The following is a 15371-nucleotide window of genomic DNA, read 5'->3' on the forward strand; positions in this document are numbered from 1 at the left end:
TTTTATTGGGCGACATTGCCTGTCTCGTCTGCAAATTGTAGTATGTGATTCTGACGGGGAGCCCTTCCGAGAACCTAGCTCTACAGCTCCAGTAGGACAACTCTCGAAAAAAAAAAAAAAAAAAAATTCGTTTTTGGTAGTATTGTTTTCTCTGTATCGTGTGTGTGCGTTCAGTTTCTCCGTCAGCCAAACAGGCAGACGGTTCTTTCAGCCGAACAGGCAGGCGATCCTTGTGGAACAAAACGTAATTAAATGTAACACAGTCCTGTCAAAGGTCACCCGATATGAGTTTCAATGAACACACCAATTTATCCCGTCCAGTGCGATTACCGAGCCAAAGCGAATTTTCGCTCACTGGAACAAGTGGTTCTTGAAACAACCATCCCCGTGGTTCAGTAGATCCACAAATGACAAATTCGAATCGGTGACTACACCATCGATCTCAACTTTGTGAGCAGGTATCTATGTGCGGTAGTTTTTCATAAAAGGTTTGTCGTCAGTAACGTCATTTACTTACTTTAGACTGAATATCACACTTCTAAGCTTATCTGGGCAAACTTTCGATATATTTGTCACAGCTGAAAATATCTGCACCAGTTCTTTCGAAATCTTCAGAATACTTAACGGATCATCTTTGATTTGAAAGAAGATCGGATATGAGTTGTCCGAGTTCAATCTGTTTGACTTTGAACGCGAAGTCGGAGTCTTCAATGACCCCGGCGCAAAGTGAAAACTGAAAGAATACGAAGGAAGGGGGAGAAATTATGCGAGGCATAATAAATTGAAAGACAAGTCAGAGGATCTTGAATCATTAATATAGTCACCTATCTTATCTCGATGTATGACTGGATGAAATCGTTTTTCTTAGTTCATAAAAATTTAAAGCTGACATTCCAAACTCAAGTCTCAACTCAACTCCCAAATTTTCCAAGTCCTATTATGCTGGCTTCAAACAAATTTTTCATGAGATCTCATTACATGACATTCTAAGATATTTGGCATCAAAAATTCGGTTTCGATTTTTGAATATTCAAACGGTTCGTGTACGTTTACCCATGGGTGAAAATTTTTCCTCTCTGATCGTTTTGCGCGACACCTTAATTGATTGAGCTCAAATTTTGCATAGAGATTTTTTTCGATGTGCTAATACTTTTTAGTATATCCTGTCCAAAATTTATCCCATTTGGGAATTTTGCGCATGCATCCTAGACCTTTCCACTCTTTCGAAAAGTTTAAAAATTTACATGGGTCTCCCCAAATTCTTGTTCTAGGTATAAATTGAGAAGCTTTCGCCACAAATGACCTAATTTGGACATGATTAAGGGGTGTCTCCAATCAAAAATCATGTTTTTACTTTGTTTCCATAATGAGATCACTTACACTCTGATTTAATAGACCCTACATGCCCACAAATCATCAAAGCTTGTTCATTAAACATATCTTAACATGTTTTATCAGGCGAACATTGCTCTAAGCGCAATAGAAAATTTGTTAACTGGATTTTTATTCTATTCTAACTTCTAATTTTGTTAACTGGATTTTTATATAGAAAAGTATATCAAAACCAAGGAAAATTAATAGTAAAATCCAGTTAACAAATTTTCTATTGCGATTAGGGCTATGTTCACCTGTTAAAACATGTTAATATATGTCTAAGCAACAACGTCTGATGTTTTGTGGGAAGGTAAAATTTTATAAACCTCAGGATATGTAAAATTTCTATGGAAACAAGGTTAAAATACGATTTTTGATTAGAGACACCTCTAAATCATGTCCAAATTAAGTCATTTTTGGAGAAAATTTTTAAATTCACACCTAGAATAAAAATCTAAGGTCATGCATATTTAAAAATCTTTTCGAAATGTGGAGAGGTTTAAGGTATCCGGTTATTAAATTCGATAGCTATTTTTCTCAAACATGCCACTGGTACACCCAGGTTTTTTTTTACGCGGGGCATACGTACCGCATAAAAACCGCGTTAATTGGAAAATCCGCGTAAAACCGCGTTAATTGGAAAATCGGCGTAAAAAGAAACCGCGTTAATTCGAAAATCCGCGTAAAAACCGCGTAAAAACTCTCAGCAAAAGACTTAGAATATTTTTGGAAGTTTTTTTTTGCACGGATTTCGCAATTAACACGGTTTTTGCAGATGTTCTAAGTCCTTTTGAATGCAAAAGACTTCGACTTTTTCCTGAAACTTAGAACAATTTTGGCTGTTTTTTGCGTGGATTTGGTAATTAACACGGTGTCCTTGAATGAAAAAGACTTAGTAGATTTTCGGAAAGATGGAAGAGACGGGTCTGGGCTCTTTTTGGTCCGCCCCACATTTCGGAATGGTATTTTCGGAGTGGTCTTGACGAGTAGGTGTCAGAAATTTATGTTTGACGCCATTTTGAAATCCAAGACGGCGACTTCCGGTTTAGCGAAAATCACTGTAACCCAATCAATATAGGTATTTTCGAAGTGGTCTTGACGAGTAGGTGCCAGAAATTTATGCTTGACACCATTTTGATATCAAAGTTTGCGACTTCCGGTTTAGTGAAATTCGCTATAACCCAATCGGAATGGTCTTGAAGAATAGGCACCAGAAATTGATTTTTGACGCCATTTTGAAATCCAAGATGGTGACTACCGGTTTAGCGAAAATCGCTGTAACCCAATCAATGTGGGTATTTTCGGAATGGTCTTGACGAGTAGATGCCAGGTTACCTTTCATTTTTAAAGGTAAGTGATTGTCGTATAGGTTGGGACGCTGCACAGAGGAGTAACTAGAACAAATTCTTGGCCAATAACCAAAATATTTTTTTTAGATTTTTTATTTCGTTGTATTTTTTTTAAATACCTAAGAACCTACTGTATAACGTGGCAAAATTAGGAGTATGTCAAAAATTGTTAAAGAATTTTTGCGTGGATGCCAAATGGCGGTATTTTAAGGGATTTTTTAATCATTTTCATTAAATCACTTTCTAGTGATGATGACTGTATTAAATAAGACAATATTATTACAAACGTAGTTCAACACAACTGTTTGTGTATCTTCAGCTAAAAACTAACTGAACACAGTAGACTTGCTGTGTATTACCTTTTTTAAACATTTTATTCCAAATTGGAATGATAAAAAGTTACATTAAACGGCGAGATCCGGCAAAGTTACTGAAGCATTATTACAAAACAAGATTTCAGCTATCCAAAAAACATTAGAACTCTTCCGATCTTGTCCGATCCACCAATCCCAAGCGATTTGAAAATATTGAAATTTTTACTAATTTGAGGTACGCCGAAATTCTGCAGGGCCAAGTACTGTATCTGCACAAAATGCATCTCTATGAAAATATGCACAGGCGTTCCTTTTTCTCACCCTTTATCACTGATCAACTGGAAAAAGAATATATTCAGTAAGATCACCTAGAAATTACTAGTATTCGAAAGGATATAGAAAATTGACCTTTGCACTGGTAGGTGAATAGATGCCAAATTGTTCCAAAAACTTGTTATTGTCCATTTTTAGTTCATATTGAGCCATAATAACAGCAATAGCAGCAGCAAATTATTTTGGTCAGGATTTGACCCCAGTTACTCCTCTGTGCGCTGTATAGGTTGGGACAGCTCGATATTTTCGTTACTATGCAGTGTTGCCATCTGTTATTTTTAGCACATACTAGACTTGGTCGTAGCTCACTTTTGATGCCAAGTTGAAGTTATAGTTCATTCTTGTCACAGCTGCGCTGAGCAGTGTCAAAAACAAACGAAAAATCTTTTGTTGTGCTGATTTTTGTGCCATCTTAAATTGAATCTTTTTCATCGAAATTGCAACGTTAATAATTTTAAAGTGTTAATAAGTAACTGAAATGTTATTACCGATCAGGGTTTTGCGTATGCATCATTGGGTTTTTTTTCTTCGAAAAATAGGTTGGGGCAAGCGTATCGTATAGGTTGGGACACCATGCAATTACGCATGCGTACAAGATTGCGTACAAGTTTTTCATGTAAAAACTGTGAATCAGATTATGGAAGTAAATAAGCCTTTCAGTTACTTATTCTTATTCTAAAATACCAATTAGCAAATAAATATTAACCAAAAAATAAATATAATGCATTAAAGTTTAAATTGTCTTTAATTATTTAAATTGTTTTAAGTGTCCCCTATACGACACAATTTTTTGGCTATTTTGCCGTCATGCAGAAAATTGATCCTAAGTCTTATTTAAAATTGCAAGTAACCATCTTCCATTCGTAGACATTAAGCCACATAATATATCTACAATGTGGTGTACTACAAGCTAAAAAATATTATCTTGGAAACAAGATATCAGCCTCTAAACAAACCCGTCCCAACCTAGACTACATTCCCTTATTACATATAGTTACGCCTAGTTTAATCTTTTATATAAATGCATATATACAACTTCATCACAAAAAGTCTAAGCCTGTATCCCCACTCTCCGCTAATAATGTGGTTCCGCTGAAATCTTACCCCAACATCGTTGGCAATGCTGGAAAAAAATGTGAACAGTCATCTTCAAAAGCGACGGTATAGCAATGCGAATTGAACGGTCTTCATGCTCATGGTCATATTAGCACAAAAAAGGGAAGATAGTTTTTCAGCTTAGGAATACATTATTCACGAGGACAAACTCCTGAACAAATCGGATCAATCGATTATTGTGCTTATCCCAAACTCTACAAAAAAGGAAACGTTTCGGGAAAATAATCGCAATTTACACTATTTTCACACATTTTATATAAGCACTTAAAAACGATTTTTAACAGAAGGAAGGAGTGAGGAACAATCGTGTTGCTTCAGGAAAGGTAGCAGACCAGACACCCTTTCGTGTGGATTTCCTGACTGGTGACCTTGGTTGCAAAGAAAATGTCACTTTTGAGGTCACAGGTGCAGATAGTCTGTCAAACCGTATATTTTTTTTTATCGAAACTAGACAATTTCATATGTTTGAAAATGTTATGTCAGATGTTTCTTAACTGATTTTTGTGACACATTTTGTGTATATTTGATAGATCGCGAAAAAACATCGAGCTTTACCGCTTTCTATGGTACGTGATATCTTATGAATGGTATAGCCTATACTGATACTATATTCTAACAACTATTTCGAACATATATACAAACATTGTGTCAATTCCTCGAGCTAACCCGATTGGTAATTATTTGGATTAATCACTAATTGTAAAAATTTATATACAAATTGTATGTCGGTTTGCAAAACTTCTATGCGCGTGTTTGTACTTACATTTTTTTCTTTCTTTTCAGGTGAGTTGAAGCACGCATAGTGACATCTTAAATCTTGCTATTGGATATTATTTCCGGATAAAACTGTTTGTTTACTCCTGTGCACGTAAGTGTATGTGCTTGCGGATTTGCTTCAAAACTATAAAGTAAAGACTGTTTAAACCATTTCTTCCTAACGGTAAGTATCTCCTTACTCACTTACCAATGGATGCCTCATGTCACACCACATGACATCAGATATTGGGTCCTATTCTCACAATCACGCCACCTAGTGACTAGAAAGAAATTTCATTCTACTTCTAGGCCCATTGTTCTTGTTTGCTTATTATTGACTATAAACTCCATTTAGAAAGTTTTTGTTAAAAATAACTACATAATTTGTATACGCTCGAAACATTAAGGGGGTCTTCTACTCTCATGGTTTCAAAAAATGGATTTTTTTCTTTGTTTAATTTCTGTATACTGTTTGTGAATGATCTATGCCTTCATTTAAACTGCGCCAAAGTATTGTATGCTGACGATCTAAAAATGTATAAAACTATCTGCACTGCTGAAGATTATACAGATCTACAATTGGACATTGATTTGTTATCGCGATAGTGTAAAGAGAATGGAATGGAGGTGTACATCAAGAATTGCAAAGCAATCTCATGCACTCGGCGTCGCTCATCGATCAAGCACGCATTTTGACGTTTCTCAAACACTTACATGAAAAACACTTATAAATACAATTTGATTATGATTTGATGGGGCCTGATGAGAGGAGGGGGGTCATCCAGGGCAATTGTCCTGGGGCCCGGGTCGTATTTGGGGGCCCGCGTTTTTACCCGGAAGATGGGCGAACACATCCGGTATTCAGAGAAGAGCAATAAAAATAACAGTAGTAATTTCTTTATAATCGTTCGTCTTATTAAATTATTTTGTGATGAAAGCGAAAGAAATGAAAACTTTATTTGATAGTTAGAACAAAGGTTCTTAAAGGAATTGTCTACTTTGTGTACAAGTTAAAAAGAAATTGACGGAATATACTACAAAATATTGAGAAGCCAATTCAAGCTATGTTCGATGAAAGCAATAGAGCGTCAAATAGGAATGCGAGCGAACGGACAAACGCATCCGCCCTCTTCTACGTTCGCTTCTTTGATGGTTGTGCCGGATGTTGGCGTGGAGATACTGGGCGTGATTGTTGTTGAGTGAATATTTGTTCCTATCAGATCCGTAAATATTGGTTTTGTAGCCGTTTGCGGTTTGGCATAAGATAATGGTGTGCTGTTTACGGTTGTAACAGGTGGGCTTTTCTAGCTGATTTTGTACAAAGTTTTCCGTGGTGCAGTATCTTTTTGCAGAATTCGTGCATAGGAATCTTCCATGGGCCAGTGTTGTCTGATAAAACGTCACATTTTCGGTTGATCCACACGGTTACGCATGAAGGAATTGGTTTGTACGGAAGCATTCTCACCACAATAACAACGTTAGGGGCACCCTGGAATTGTGAAGTTTCAGCTGTCATGGAAGCCACTTCTCCGTATCTTGACATAAATTTGGTGCTGCACGTTGTTCCGCGAAACAAACGACTGTGCTTCTTAATTTTTGATATAGTGCATTTGCAAAACGTTAACTTCTCCCGGATTGAGCACAATCTGCACTTTAAGTAATTGTTTCACTTCCAGAGTAGCTGATCTTACAGGACGTTTCCAAAAATCAATAGCAACACAATTCGTCTGCAGTTATTTTGACGGTTTATCTATAGCGGAACGATTTTTAGTTTCTACTGTGGGCGAGATGAGAAGGTAGACTGACCTTAATTAACCGGTGATTAAAATGGGTGATTGTTGTATTTTTGTATATTTATAGCACGTTAATTAATTACCCCTCCAAAAATGCATTGTGTTGCGATAGAGTGGCTATTTTGGGCCTTGCCAAAGATGCGTGGGGTGTCTATATGAACCCAATTATGATGTGCGAAATAAAGATCAGTTGACGATTACAAGCAGAAAGTGGCCTACTGTTGTCACATTTGTATTCCTATTTACTTTTCGAGACGTTCCTTAGCTCTATTGTTAAAAGTACAAATAGAGCTAAAGATGGCCAATGCTTACACCATACAATTTCACCATGCTAGACATATTGTGCTGATTATGTTCCAGACAATCAGTGGAGCAGATGCGTTTGTTTCGCGAAACGAAATATATCCGCTCACTGTTAAAATACAAATTCGAAATCCCTCCGTGGGTTGGAAGTATTATTCATATAATTGTAGCACCTTCAGATCCTATTTTCCTTACCCCTTACCTTAGCACTTCCCCCATTCTTCCCATCAGGGAAATGATGAAAGAACGATTCATGGCAAAACTCCGATCAACATGGGGAGCGTGCTATTTGAGTCAACGCGACTGATCCCTGAGTACCCACAAATTGCTTGACAATTTTGCTCTTGTTGGATACCGCGGAATAAGAAGCTGTCGGAATTCACCTGTCTGGCACGCTATCTGTGGATGTGGCAATATGAGTCAACCGAAGTCTAATAGAAACCACGGACTCACGAATTTCCCATGGCTGAAGAGGTACTAACTCATGCTAAACTAGAGGACTTAGGTTTAAAAGGGTCCGGTAGTAATACAAGACTTGGGGCCCGACGTGGCTCTCGACGGCCCTGCAGATATAACGCTTTGAAGGAGAAACAGCCATTTTCCCATATAAAATTTAAGTTTGAAACGATCTTATAATAGTCATAAAATCGATCCTGAGGTAAACCAAAAACGCAGTTTTTTATCATTTGCCGTCTACTTCACGATAAAATATGTGCGAACTCAGAGTACTCAAGTTGGATTTTTGTAGTTGTGTGTTTGAATTTTATATGAAAAAGTAGGTTATTTTGGTTCCAAACGTTGTATCTTGGGATCGGCTCAAATCATATTGAATTTTAAGTGCTTTTATGTAAAAATGTTCGAGAAACACGATGGCATTAGAATTTCAAATGTTGAAGTATATGTTATATTGAGATCCACAAAATTTTGGAATAGTATATATTTGAGCTAAACGAACAATTCCTCCAAAATTAGTTCAAATTCGTGAAAGTCGACTTCAAATTAATCGATCACTTCGCGCGGAATTACTTATATACTGCCTCATTAGGGATTAATTACAGTTTTTTAAAGTTCACATTGGCAACGATGAAGAGCGTCGGCTAATCAGCAACCCATTTTTGATAAGTTAGTCGTGATCCATCAGAGAAAGAGAAGTGACTTTAAATCATATTGAATCACGACTTTTATTCCAATAGGGTGTAGTGTGAATCCAAAATACATGCGGCCTATTACCACCATCCGAATAATATTTCTGAAAATGTACTGGAGCCTGTTTCAAAACAAATGTCCACAAATGTTGACCTGTGACCTTTCAGTAACCAGAACTTGAATCCGTGTACAGGGTTTAAGTTCTCCTTTTCCTCGATTAGACTCGGGTCCAAGTTTTGAGAAGCAATCAGTTTTCTGGTTGCGTTTTGGGAAAAAAATAAAATCCGACTTTTCTAGTGACAACGTTTATTATTATCCAAATTTGACATATGTAAAACATTTTACAAACCTTCACCGATGCTGGGACAGCAATATGAGATTTGTACCGATTTCTTTAGAGTAATTATCTACGATAAATGTTGTCGGCACTAGCCATCGCGAAATGGCTCCGTTACAGCAAGCATGCTGAATTGCGTGCAGAAGAAGTTGCGTAACTTTCAACTCACGCTATTGAAACAAGAAAAAAGTGGAACCAGAGCGTTCTCCTCCGCTGCGTCGTCGTCGTTGCGGTGCCATTTTCCCACTGTGCCAACTGTGTCGGTGCTACGAAGCGACGTAACGCCAGAGTGCTTTGACGTTCCCACACTCGTTACCCTTGATGACACTCGGGAGCGACAGAGGAGATCGCGCCCAGCAAAACAATTGTGGTCGTTCTTACAACTTTTTTTTCTGTTTTGTTTGGTTCGGTGCAAAAGCAGAGGGTTTCCACTTTTGATTACTCGGTTCCGTTTCGGGTCATGACGGTCGCCGCCTGCATAACAGGAACTGCTGCATTCGACTTTTATATATATTAAAAGAAATAAAACAATTTCCAAGTTTTCTGGGGTGTTGCCCTGTTCCTGACTTGGCGCAGTAAAGTCTAGCCCTAAGCGGAAATAAATTTTCATTCATAAAACTCTATCGAATTCAGTCGTACATTCAATTCACAAGAACCATTCACAAAACTATACTCTACCAGCAGTAGCAGGGGAGAGTCGCACGTTGGTAACTTTTACGACTGCTGGGTTTCATTCAAAATGTTTTCCCCCTTCGAAACTCGCAACGTGGCACGAAACAACATCGAGGCAAACTATTACGACCCTCTTGTACATTTTTTTTTCTTTTTCTTAAACTGAAGTTTCCTTCGCTCTTGGGCACCCCTTCAAAGCACTTTTTCCCCTGTTCCGTGCGATTCGTGTGAGTGACGGGTTTATGCTTTGGCACTAGAGCCAAAAGCATTTTCCTGAATAAAGTTGAGAATGGAAACCGTTTCTGCGCCAATGCGGGTGTGTTTGCTGGGGTGTTCACTGCAGATTTTCGTTTAATTTAAGTTCCTAATGGATTTTTTCCCGAACTGAGTAATTTAATCAAATTCAATTACTACATAGTTTACTAGGTGGCAATATTTAGAAACAAAAACTACATGTTATAATTTTGAAGAGTCCGGGGTTTCGGAATTTGCATTTGGTCTTTTAGTAGGGAAATAAAAATGTCGTGTATCTACAGGCTTAAAACTATTTTGAGCGCTCGGGGCTCTTTTTTAATTAATATCAAAATAAAACGTACAGTTCTGGTTTTTTCTCTATTTCATTTTGGTTTTATTATTTTTTTATTGTTTTATTTTGGTAAAATCAAGAAAAGTTGTTATTTTTGTTTATTGCATTGAGTATTATTTATTAAAATCATTTCCATCACAACTTATGCCGATGTTGGATTTCGACCAGAGTCGCTCGAAACTGTCCTTTCATAAGGATTTTGAAGGGGGAAGTGGGCCAAATCGGACCTCTGGCCAATTCGGAACATCAGCTGTTTCTTAACTATGCTAATACTATGAAAGGCGTATTTAGCTCTGCTAGGTCCCAATGCTAAACTGACTCAGACATCACTTCGTTAAAAGTTTAATAACTTCTTTTAACAAAGCCTGATTGACTACAAAGTTGTAGACAATGAAATTATCTTTCTTATTTTCTCTTACAGTGATAATACGATGCATACTGTGCCACCTAGCGGCAAAAATGCGAACTAATGAGTTTTCTCCATGTAAATTGTCGAAAAATCCCTCACAAAATTCAGGCACGTTGGTCCGGTAGCTAGACTTGTCCGATTTGCTTCAAATTTGGAGCAAGTACTTCTGGTGGGACTAGGAATCGAATCAGGGGTGGGCCGATAGAGTTTTCAAAAAATCATTATTTTTTTGGGCAGTCTAGTGTAGGTATGCGTGAATGTTCGCGTTTACGACCGAGTTTGTATTATCGCGAAAGACTCCAGCGTTTATATGTGATTGTGTACATTCTTTTTATCAGGCGGGTTTTTGTATATCGCGTTTGTGATTTCGCGTATTATAATGCGTTTCTATAACTGTGTGAACGTCCGACTCGTATACTACAGTATATCAGAGAAAGACATTGGATATTGTGGTAATCATGCGCATACATGCAAAAAAAAATTAAATGCCGAAAAAGGCAAAAACATACCGCTTAGACATTAGTACTCCGAACACCGTACGGATATTAAAAACAGCAACCACGAGCCGAAATTTGGCTTGGACAAGTGAGAGTTTGAAAGCGTGCAACATGAAAAATGCCCAATAAGTCGTCATTGGTATTGATGATTGAAGACGGACGAAGCCTTTTCTCGTAAGACTGTGAAACCAATTGACGCTAGGTGTTTGAAAACGACGGACGGAGCCTTCTTTCCGCGAGACTCTATATGCAGATCGGTTAACTGACCAGACGATTGGGGAATTCAACCCGTCTCTATCATAGAAAAATTCAAATAGATTTTTTTTAATATTTGTAACTTAATAAAAAAAAAAACAAATATTTCCGATGCTTGGAAAGTTGAAATAATGCTAAATCGGGTTTCCATGAGACTGTTTCACTGTGGAATCAGTTAATGCTAGTTGTTTAAAGGCAACGAACGGAGCATATATTCAGTAGACTTCATTTCAAGACCAGTATACTAAGGAGACAATTTTTAAGAGTTGTGACCTGGCTGGTGGATTGTTGTTTACGGTAAAAAATATTAGAGTTGAATTATCAGTCCAAATGCCGTCACAACATTATTTTTGTACAAGCTAGTAATAAAAAGACGATTTTATGATATGTTGCTGTTAAAAGTTTTAACACATTATTCTTGTCAATTGCTATGGGTTTTGCCATTTCGCATCGGTAGGATCCGGCCATACATCGCGTTGAGTAACCACAATTAATTTTTGCTGGACTGATTCGCCTTTCGTTTTCTTTGCAAAAATGAACTAGCCAGAAAAAGACCTATTCTAAAGAGTTGCCACAGTCGCGACGGATATCACGAAAGTGTGCCCAAACAAGATCAACATTTTTTTGATATCCTATGTGAAGCAAGCAAATGATACTACAGATGACAAGTATTTTATAAAGGGCTACCGTGTCTACATTTTGGTATACAGAGTGGAGATAGACGGCGTGATTATCGACAGGTTGTAAATGCTATTTAAAAGCTGCTTTTAGCAAAATAAACGGCTGCATTACTGCCGTGATACGCATAACTGTCCCATCTGCATAGGTAACCCATAGCAAATGGGACTGTTATGCGGATCACGGCAGCTTACTGTACTGCCATTTGAGGAATTCCACGAAAATAATTAAAATCCTAACCGACCATCTTAGATTCCTATGGAACTTTGCACATTTCATCGGCATGGAAGACTAAACATTTACCACAATCAGTAAGATTATTTTGACTCAAGAGCAATTTTTTGAAAGGGCGTAAACATTTTTACGTGCATTAATTTCAAATTTTTTTCTGTTCGATTAGTGTATTTTATACAGCAAAACTTTCTGAGAACGGATTTCAGAGAATAAATATTTATGTGCGAAAAAAATAAACACTGAAAAAAATGTTGTGTCATTTTTCACAAAAAAAAATTTGTGTTAAAGATTTAATTTGTAAAAAAAACAATATTTGGAAGATTTTTGTTAAATACTTTTTGAGTTAAAATAAGACTAAGAATTATATTCTGTAACATAATTACAGTTTTGTATGTCAATTAGTATGAAATTTGAAAACATGTTAGTTATTGTTAGAAAAACTTTTTTACCGACAAGTTCTCAATCATACAATTACATTCAGAATATTTCATTTCTTTTGAGGTTTTATTGACAAAATATAAAAAATTAGAAAAAATGGGTTTTTTTACAATTTAAATTTTTAACACAAATTTTGTTTTTGTGAAAAATGGCAACATCATTTTCCGTGTATATTTTTTTCGTACATAAATATTCATTCTCTGAAACTCGTTCTCAGAAAGTTTGGCTGTATAATATACAGTAATCGAGCAAAAAAAAAATAAATTATTGCACGTAGAAATGTTTACGCCCTTTTGAAAAATTGCTCTTGTATCAAAATATTGCAATTGTCAGACAAAATATTGGAGACTCATAAACCGAACACAACTTCAAAGTTTCGTTCGAATCGACGATCGTCATATTTTGTGGTCGGCCGGTTTCTCATGGAATCCCTCATTTAAGTTCTATTTTACTGCTGTTGTTCTTTCGAAATGCTGTTTACTAACAAACCTTTTTAGTAGATTTTTAACACTGATTAAAAACAAAATTCTAATGCACTATTTTGCAGAAAAACTGTAGAGAGTTATACCATTCAGCACGACAAAATATTATAAACTCTTGGCTCAGATAGAATGCGACTCCGACATCGCCTTGTTATACTATAGGCCGATGAGATTCCTTGAAAAGGTTGAATTTTTTTCTCTTAGGGGGTACCAAATATAACAGCTCAAAGGAAGCGTCTCTATAAAATCGCCTCTGGTCCTAGTAATTCTAGCTCAAACAAAAGGGTCCAGAAACACTAAAAATCTCAAGAGAGTCTACATTTCAATCAGAGATTAAACTTAGCGCAGAACTGGGTGGGCTTAGGTTGGGTACCGGGCACTTTGTGTTATTGCGAAACTTCTCCCGAGACTGAGGAAACCTCAATTCTCACGGTATGACACGGAGTTATCTTCTCGATTTTTTTTTTATTTTGTTTAAAACGGGTTGAGCGTTAGGGTCATTCGCCTCTTTTTTCGAGTTAAAACATCTCTATAGAAAAATCTCCTGCGTGCGGGGTTGGGAATTGAACCCAGATCAGCTATGTACAAGGCGATCAATTTATAACTTTGCTATACCTACCTCATGTCTTCTCGTTAATTTAGCTCATTCCACGGTCTGTCTCATTCATGCTTCTATGAAATTGAGAAAAGGAGCGATAAAGCTTGCAATAATTTTCGCTATTTCTCCAATTTAAAGTCTTCATATGAAATTTTCGTATCGCACAGTTCGAACACGTACATTATATATTTTTGTACACATTTTATATTTGAGAACAACACCAGGTGGCCTGCGTTAAGCCAAACCGAACTGAGCGCCATAATTTTTTCTAGTATTTTTCATGTTAAAATGCATTTTTAGATAACTTACCATTAACATAGAAAGTTAAGTTACAAATAAATTGATGTGGGTTTTGCTAGTGATATGTTGGATGCGATAGCGTTGTTAAATCATTTATCTCAAAATGGCGCTTGGTCCTCTTTGCCCCAACACAGGCTTTTTACTTACTTGATACTTGATAAGCAACAATTCGCTTCTTTGGATATACGCCGAGTGAAGAATTCTCCTCCACTGGACCCGGTCCTGGGCCAATCTCTTCCAGTCACCCTGGACATTGAGTGCTTTTAGGGCCTCTTCCACTGCAAACAGCCCTCGCGTACGCGGCCTGCCACGGAGTCGTCGGCCTCTTCCCGGTTCTCTACTGAATATTATCTTCGCCTGTCGGTCTTACGGCAATCGTGCCACATGACCAGCCCACTGCAGCCTGCCGTTTTTATTAGCTTGACAATATCCACATCTTTATATACTTGGTATAACTCGTGACTCGTGCGACGCCGCCAGATGCCATTTTTTCTTTACCGCCGAGTATTGTTCGCAGCACCTTACGTTCGAAGACACCGAACGCTCCACGGTCAACTTCCTTTAACGTCCACGTTTCATGGCCGTATACGGCAACCGGAACTATCAATTTCTTGCACAACGCGAATTTTGTCTTCGTCTGCAAATTACGGGACTTCAGCTGGCTACGAAGTCCGTATAAAGCCCTATTTGCAGCTGCAATACGCCATTTCATCGCTGTGCACAATCAGTTTAAAAACCCGTGGAAATTATTTTCAAATGTATCCAACAATAAAAAATATTGTGTAGCAGTTGTGCAACATTTAAAACTTTCAACAAGTTGCAATTGCTACTTGGGTAAGGAGCACCGGCGGCTTCAGCACGGGGGGCACGTCCCCCCCCCCTTTCCCTATTCGACCAGAAACTGTTTTGGTAAAAAGATATTTGCATTTTTTTACTTCAACATGCTAATATTCTAGCAGTGATCAACATGGTGATCAGTTTGTTTTGTTCCTTGTAACACTTTTTAACCAAGTAAAAGAAAATTAAATTTGGTAACAAACGTCATTTCGAATTTTTGCTAGCAACAAGCAAAGTATAGTTTTGCTGGGGTTGTGGTACCGGTAATACCGGTAACGAAAATTCGGGAATCCCGACGAACTCGTTGTTGTCCATCTATAGGACGTCGTGTCCCGTTTCGCGCGTCGCAGTTCTATAGACTATTACTAACATAGAGTTAAAACTTGATGAGAATCAAAATGCCATCGCCTCCAGAAATCTATCCGGTAATAACTGAAGTGCTTCACACATGACACACTGATCAGTAGAATGAAGCAGTATAAGTAAACAGGGGTTACACTGGACGTAGAAAACGCCTTCAACAATGCTACAGTGGTCTACAATCGCTGATTCGCTGCACAGACT

The 15371-nt window shown here is 37.5% G+C and overlaps 1 protein-coding gene across 1 annotated transcript in view; it reads left to right on the forward strand.

The window, feature by feature from the left end:
• Nucleotides 1–15371, forward strand: part of LOC131689640 (eukaryotic translation initiation factor 5B) — a 409123-nt gene that overhangs the window by 68623 nt on the left and 325129 nt on the right. The window lies entirely within an intron of this gene.

The sequence above is a fragment of the Topomyia yanbarensis genome, chromosome 3 (genome assembly GCF_030247195.1).
Source record: "Topomyia yanbarensis strain Yona2022 chromosome 3, ASM3024719v1, whole genome shotgun sequence".
NCBI lineage: Eukaryota > Metazoa > Arthropoda > Insecta > Diptera > Culicidae > Topomyia > Topomyia yanbarensis.